Here is an 8,789-nt window from a genome sequence, read left to right as displayed (position 1 = left end):
AACTTCCGATAATATTTGTACTAAATAACACAATAAGGATTTAGCACCTTTATAAATTTGAGGGATTTGTGTTGTTTTTTTTTTTTTTCAATTGCCTAATTTTGTAATTAGAAAATAATAAAGGAAATGCTTTTACACACTGCGTTATAATTTGGAATGAGTCAAAGAACTCGAAATATTAAATCTGAAAAATACCGAATGTAGCCGTCATATTAGGGTCTATATGACAACGTGGACCTGCGTAGGCAACTTGTAATAAGCCATTACAATATTCAAATGCGAACTTGAAAAAAAAAAGTTTAATAATGTAGCTAAAATCATCAAAATACCGAACACAGGGTGGGATAAAAAAAAAACTGAAACAAAGTCAAACGCTATAATTTTTATACCCTCCACCATACTATGGAGGCTATGGATATTAACTTTGTCATTCCGTTTGTAACTCCTCGAAATACTCATGTCAGACCCAACAATATATATATATTCTTGATCAGCGTAAAATTCTAAGCCGATTTAGCAATGTCCGTCTGTCTCTCTGTCTGCCTGTCTGTCCGTCCGTCTGTCTGTTGTAATCACGCTATCTTTCGAATGAATTGAGATAGATGGCTAAAATTTTGCACACATGTTTATTTTTCCAGTAGGCAGGTTAAGTTCGTGAATGTAGGTCCACGTTTTCATATAGCCCCCATATAACGGTACCTCCCGATATTCGGTATTTTGATGATTTTAGCGACATTATTCACCGGAATGGTTTCAAAATTGGTATTTGAAGTTCGTTATGGGAACTACAGTCTGTGACAGAAAATTGTCTGTGCGGGTCCAGGTCTTCGTATAGGCCCCATATATCAGTGCCTCCCTATATTCGGTATGTTGACAATTTTAGGTACAATACCCACCGAAATTGTATGAGTTGTGTTATTTGAAGTTCGTATAGGATGCTACAGCCTGTGACAGAAAATTGTCTATGCTGGTCCAGGTCTTCGCACAGCTCCAATTTAACGGCACCTCCTTATATACGATATTTTGATGATTTTAGCTACATTATTCTCCGTTTATTTCAAGTTTCGAATTTGAATATGGTAATGGCTTATGACAAACAATGTATATGTATGTCCACGTCGTATAGACCCCAATATAAGGGCTTTATTCGGTATTTTTAAAATTTTAAAAGAATTTTTTAAGGATTTTATTTTCTGAAAATTTCGAAATTCGTTGTTGTCCGTCGTTCGATGTCCGTCTGTCTGTCTGTTGAAAACACAATGCTGCCCACATTATTTGACGTGGAGCGTCCCAATTTAGCAACGTAATTCGTATTGTGTCTAGGATGGTTGGTATTGAAAATGAGATATATCGGTCCACGTTCTGATATAGTCCCCATATAACGGTACTTCCCGATATTCGGTATTTTGATGATTTATGCCACATTTTTTCACGGATTTGTCTGAAAATTGGTATTTGTAGGTCATAACGGGTCCCTGTGCGTGTGACAAAACATTACATGTATAGGTCCAAGTTTTGGTATAGCCCCCATATAAAGGTACCTCCCGATTTTCGGTATTTTAATTTTTTTTGCCACATTTTTTCACGGATTTGTCTAAAAATTGGTATTTGTTGATCATAATGGGTTCCAGCTCCGGTGGCGAAACATTGCATGTATGGGTCCATGATTTGGTATAGCCCCCATATAACGGTAATTCCCGATATTCGGTATTTTGATGGTTTCGCCACATTTTTGCACTCATTCGTCTAAAAATTGGTTGGTTATAATGGGTCCTAGTTCGTGTGGCGAAACATTTTATGTATAAGTCCACGTTTTGATACAGTCCCCATATAGCGGTGCCTCCCAATATTCGGCATTTTAATGATTTTTGCAATATTTCTTCTAATGTTTCCTTTACCCTTAGGTGGAGGGTATTTCTTTTTTTTAAATTTTATTGAATGAAACCTAAAAATGTCGGAAATAACATCAAATTTTAAAATAAGTTTAGATTTGTTCCAATAGATCACCTTTGGCACGAATTATGGCCTTCAAACGGTCAATGAAACCGTCACACGCTGCCCGAATATTGCTTTGCGGTATTTTGGCCCATTCCCGGCGAAGCGCTTGCTTGAGGTTCTTTCCAAAATACTCCAGACACAATCGTCCAACGGATTGGTATCCGGAGATTTTGGTGGCCATTGTGCGCTGGAAATGAAGCGAGGAACCTCATTATGCTCTGCGGCCAAAATGTTTACGTGCCCAAAGCTTTAATATACCCTCAAGAATATTTTCGCGATAATATTCGACATTTATTCTGATGGCACGGTCGATTAATACGAGCAGAGAGTGACTATCGGCCCACACTATCACCATGGCCGGCGCTTGAATTATGGTGGCCAACCGCGGGTTCACATTTTCAGCTGACCTCTTAGCAAGTAAACACGATAATTTTGTTTGTTTACAAACTGCTGGACAACGAATGTTTTCTCATCGGAGAAAACCAAATTCGGCATTTCACCACTTTCCGACAAGCGAAGCAACTCTTTAGCTCTTTTGAGTCTATTTTCGTTTTTTGCGGTGTAAGTTCTTGCACTTTTTGGAATTTCAATGGCTTTACCCCGAGCTCATTTTTTAATATTTGCCGAATGGAATATTGCGATATGTCCATCTCACGAGCCATTTTTCGGGTGCGACGCGTCGCTTCTTTACTTTTCGAACCGTTTCTGCTGATTTGCTGGTTTCTTCCGCCCATTTCCTTGACGTCGAGCTACATACCAGCATCACGGTAACGAGCGGTGGTACGATACACAAAAGATTTATTCAAATTTAAATGGTGGAGTGCTCTAACGATAACCACTTGTTGTTTTCCAGCCAAATATATAGAAATCAAATCTGTAAAATTCTCTCCAAGATGCCTTTGTAAGCTTGTAAACAATATAATGAGCTGTCACTGGAATAATTTTAGCAGCTGTCGGACGAGTGGCTTAAAAATGACAACAGTCTTAAGTTGGTTGCAGTGTTTTCATCTCACCCTGTATAGGGCGGTACCATGGGGGCTATACCAAAACGTGGACCTGCGCAGACTTTTTTCTGTCGTAGGCTGTAATATCCATTACGAACTTCAAATGCCAAATTTGAAACCATTCCGGTGAATAACGTCGCTAAATTCAAATCAAATTACCGAATATAGGAAGATACTTATATGAGGCTTATACGAAGACCTGGACCTCATTAGACAATATTCTGTCATTGACTGTAGTTCCCGTTACGAACTTTAAATGCGAAATTTGAAACAACTCCAGTGAATAATGTCCCTATAATCGTCAAAATACCGGATATGGGGGCACTATTGTATGGGGGCTATATGATATCGTGGACCTGTATATAAAATTCTCTTTCAGGTGGAAAAGTATTCACAAAGACCTCCTTGTGTAGAATTTTTGACAGTACCATTAAAAAATTTTACTAAAATCGTCAAAATAGCGAATATCGGAAGGTACAGTTATATGGAGTATATACGATATCGTGGACCTATATATCCCATCTTAGAACTTGACCTGCCTGCTTCCTATCTTTATTATTTTTGACTCTTTTGATTACAACAGACTGACAGAACTAAATCGTTTTAGAATTTCACGCTGATCAAGAATCAAGAGAAGAATCGAGACTGTGTATCGTGGAGAGTATAAAAATTAATTTTCACGAAAAAATCCCTAAGTTCAACGAACTTACTGATCTGTCTCTTTAATGATCTCAACAACGAAGAAGAAGAAGAACAAATTTTGAAAATAAACAATAAGCCTCAACACTATTGTTATTTAAAAATACTTATAACTGAATAGACAGACTGATTTTTTTTTTTGTTACTCTGTATGCCTGTCATTCTCGCAGATAGACTGTGCAACCTGAGTCATAAAAATCGTTGCCACGTTTGTGCCCCAAAATAATTTCACAGTTGTTTTCAGACAAAGTGTAAAAAAGAAGTGACAAGTACTTTGCCATTGTTATTCATAATTTCTGTTCTCTGGCTGTTGCTGTTGCTGATGTTGATGTTGTTTTTTTTTCTTATTCTTCATCAGCTTCATCAGCTTCTCCTGTTTAATACTTTTAGGAAGTCATATTTGCTCCACCACAAAATAAACTTAAATGAAAACTATAGAGAAAATCATGACAATGGAAACAATAGTTGTGGGAGGGGAGGGGCGAAAAGAGAAGGAATACACAACTAGTTTGAAAGAAACGATGAAACTTGACAACAAAGATCCTAACACGGATTATGGACGTTAAAATGGGAGGGGAAAACAAACACAACATTTCACTCAAAATAAAAATTCAAAATTTCGTAATATGTTATATACATTTCGGAGGTATCGAATATTGTAGGAACCAATCTAAAATTCCAGTGGTTATATATATGTTTTATAATTATAGGAGAGAATCTTAAAATGTCGCATATAGTTTTACTATACTTTACTATACTTTTGGCATGATCCATCAGATAAGGTAGTATGTATTGAAATTATGTGGTTGGATGTCTGTACTAAAAAAGTAGTAAACAAGTTAAAAAGTAGTAAGTTCGGCCCGGCCGAACTTTGAATACCCTTCATCATTTGGAACGAATATGGAAAATAAAATCCGTTAAAAATGCTGTTAAATAGCGATTATATTGGGGTACATACGACATGGACCTACAAAGGCATTGTTTGTTATAAGCCATTACCATATTCCAATTCGAAACATAAAATAAACGATATAGGGAGGTGCCGTTATATCGGAGATACACGAAGACCTGGACCTGCATAGACAATTTTCTGTTACAGGCTGTAGGATCCATTACGAACTTGAAATACCACATCTCAAACAATTTCGATGAGTATTGTACCTAAAATCGTCAAAATACGGAATATAGGGAGGTGCTGATATATGGGGCCTATACGAAATCCTGCTAAAATCATCAAAATACCGAATATCAGGAGGTACTGTTTTATGAGGGCTATATTTAAACGTGGACCTACATGACCTATTTTCGAACTTAACCTGCCTACTGGCAAACTAAAAATGTGTGGAAAATTTAAGCTTTCTATCTCAATTCGTTCTAAAGATAGCGTGATTTCAACAGACAGACGAACATAGCTAAATCGTCTTAGAATTTTACGCTGATCAAGAATATATATTCTTTGTTGGGTCTGACATGAGTATTTCAAGGAGTTACAAACGGAATGACAAAGTTAATATACCATACACAGAATGGTGGAGGGTATAAAAAAGCAGTAAGTTCGGTGAATACCCTCCACCATTTGGAACGAATTAGGAAATTTTCAAAAAAAAAAAACAAGTAAAAAAGCAGTAAGTTCGGCCGGGCCGAACTTTGAATACCCTCCACCATTTGGAACGAATTAGAAAATGTTCAAAAAAAAAAAAAATAAAAATAAAATCCACTAAAAACTCTTTTAAAATCTTAAATATATGTAATATAAGAAGGAACCGATATGTGGGGATATACGATATTGTGGACCTATAAAGACAAATCTATGTCTGCGTGTATAGTACTCACAAGGAACTCCTTGTGTGGATTTTCAAAATACCGAATATCGCGACGTATCGTTATATGGGAGCCATACGTTATCGTTAACCTATATAGAGAATTCTCCGTCGGGGGTAAAGTGCTCACAAAGAACCCCTTGTGTACAAAGAATCCCTTGTGACCATTCCGTTGAAAAATATGGCTAAAAACATCAAAATACCGAATATCGGGGGTACCGTTATATGAGGGCTATACGATATCGTGGACCTTTATAGATAATGTGTACAAAGAATCCCTTGTGACCATTCCGTTGAAAAATATGGCTAAAAACATCAAAATACCGAATATCGGGGGTACCGTTATATGGGGGATATACGATATCGTGGACCTGTATAGACAATTCTCTCTCGGGGGGTAAAGTACTCACAAGGAACTACTTGTGTGGATTTTAAGACAATTCCATTGAAAAATGTGGCTAACATCATCAAAATACCGAATATCGGGGGGTACAGTTATATGGAGGATATACGATATCGTGGACCTATATAGACAATTCTTTTTGAAGGGGTAAAATGTCCACAAGGGACTCCTTTTGTGGAATTTCAGACAATTCCATTGAAAAATGTGGCTAATATCATCAAAATACCGAATACCGTGGGGGTATCGTTATATGGGGGCTATACGATATTGTGGACCTATATAGATAATTCTCTGCCGAGGTATAAAGTACCCACAAGGAACTACTTGTGTGGATTTTCAGACAAGTCCGATGAAAAATGTGGGTAAAATCATCAAAATACCGAATATTGGGGGGTACCGTTATATGGGGGATATAAGATATCGTGAACCTGTATAGACAATTCTCTCTCAGGGGGTAAAGTACTCACACGGAACTACTTGTGTGGATTTTCAGACAATTCCATTGAAAAATGTGGCTAAAATCATCAAAATACCGAATATCAGGGGTACAGTTATATGGGGGCTATACGATATCGTGGACCGATATAGCCCATCTTCGAACTTGACCTGCCTGCAGACAAAAGAGAGATCTGTGCAAAATTTTAGCTTCGTATCTTAATTCGTTTAGACTGTAGCGTGATTACAACAGACGGACAGACGGACGGACGGACAGGGCTAAATCGTCTTAGAATTTTACGCTGATCAAGAATATATATACTTTGTTGGGTCTAAAATGATTATTTCGATGAGTTACAAACGGAATGACTCCATAACTTTTTTGGTGGAGGGTATAATAAAATCCATTAAAAATTCTCTTAAAATCTTAAAAATACCAAATATCGTAAGGTGCTGATATATTGGGGGATATACCATATTGTGGATCTATACAAATAAATCTATGGCTGGGGTAAAGTACTCACAATGAACTTCTTGTGTGGAATTTCAGAAAATTCCATTGAGAAATGTGGTTAAAATCATCAAAATACCGAATATCGGGGGGGGGGGGGGGGGGGGGGGGGGGGGGTTGATATATGGGGGCTATACAATATCGTTGAACTCCTTGGGTGGAATTTCAGACAATTCCATTGAAAAATGTGGCTAAATTCATCAAAATACCGAATGTGGGGGGGGGGGGTACCTTATCTCATTTCCAGAAACCAACGGAGACCTCAATATCAGAATTGGGAAATCCCGCCCTATTCCATCACCCAATGCCAAATTTAGTACCATTTAGAACTTTTCGTACAAATATAAGAGGCATTTCTACTCCAAAGACAAATCTCAAACACAGATACCATCATAAAATTAAATACCATAATTTTATTTCTATTCCTTCGTACAATACCAAAACAACAACACATAAACAGCGACCATAATACCACACGTCAGATTTCAAGCACTATCTGTACGCCCAATAACAACATATAGTACTATTTTTATTTTTTTTTTTTTTTTCGTGAACTTGTAGTACATATTTCCAAAAACACCTCTTTATCACAAAACCTCAATGAAAAATTTCAAAATTCTAATTTCCAAGTCATCCGATTATCCTTAACCGAATTTAGTACAATTTTATTTAATTTCTACTTTAAAGGTACGATTTTTTATACTCTCAACCATATGGCTGCAGAGGGTATATATCAATTGATACGGCCAAAACGTGCCTCGCCGAAATAACGCTTTAAGACCCGAGGTCTCTTTGGGCCAAATCCGTTTACGGACGTTTGGAGTCGATCTGGAAAGAAGTATCCGATTTGGTAATATTATTGTCAAACTTAGTTCGAGTTCAGAGATGGGCAATATCGGTCGAGTACTTCTTTCAGCTAAATTTCACTCATCCCAATATTTTGATTAACATAATATCTGATGTGAAGATATGATGGGATATATCGGTTCACTCCTTCTAACCTCCACAAAATTCAAAATTCCTCAACATTTCAAAAAATCTCTCATCGAATGCGAAATAAGAATCTGATTTCTTCAAATCTTCGCACATTCCAATATGTATGCTAACAGAAGATCTGGTGTGAAGATGACAGATATCGGTTCATCTCTTCTGATACCTCACCCACAAAGGGTCACAATTTTCAATATTTCTTTTCAAACTTTGTACGTCTTAATATTTTTCTCAACCAGAGATCTGACGTGTATATAAAATTTATCGGCCACCTCCTTTTGATACCTCTCCCGCAAAAGTTAATCATTTTGATTCGCATTAAATTGGGAAAAAATGTTCGATATTCTTTAAATTTTGCACAAATCAATATTTATATCAGCATTAGATGAAGAGGAATACTTCAGTCCTATACGTATGGTATCTAACGCACATTTTACAAAAATTATCACATATCTCTATCTGACACGTTTTAATATTTATATCAGACTTAGGTGAGATATGAAATGGACAATATTGGCTCACTTCTTTAGAACCTAACACATAAAGGGTCAACAGTTTGAACAATTATAACGCAATTCTGATTTTACACATCTATAAGCAAAACCGACCGATAGTTTTTACTTGTTTTTTTTTTTAAGACTTTCCTATAGATCTTAAAAAATCATCCTTTATTTATGATCAAGGTTTAACACTTTTCGGTTGTTAAGAGACACCCAACGAAATTTGCTCTAGAACATTTCTTCTTTTGTGATTTTCCATAAACAATACTTCAGATTTTTATACCCTACACAACATATTGGTAAGGGCATTATGACTTTGTGCATTTGTTTGTAACATGGAGAAGGAAACGAGATAGACCCATAGTTACATTTGAGGATGTTCATAGAATCACTTTCTGGGTCGATTTATGCATGTCAGTCCGTCTATCC

Source organism: Musca domestica, unplaced genomic scaffold, assembly GCF_030504385.1.
Source record: "Musca domestica strain aabys unplaced genomic scaffold, Musca_domestica.polishedcontigs.V.1.1 3, whole genome shotgun sequence".
Taxonomy (NCBI): Eukaryota; Metazoa; Arthropoda; class Insecta; order Diptera; family Muscidae; genus Musca; species Musca domestica.
Note: the sequence above shows the minus strand (reverse complement) of the source record.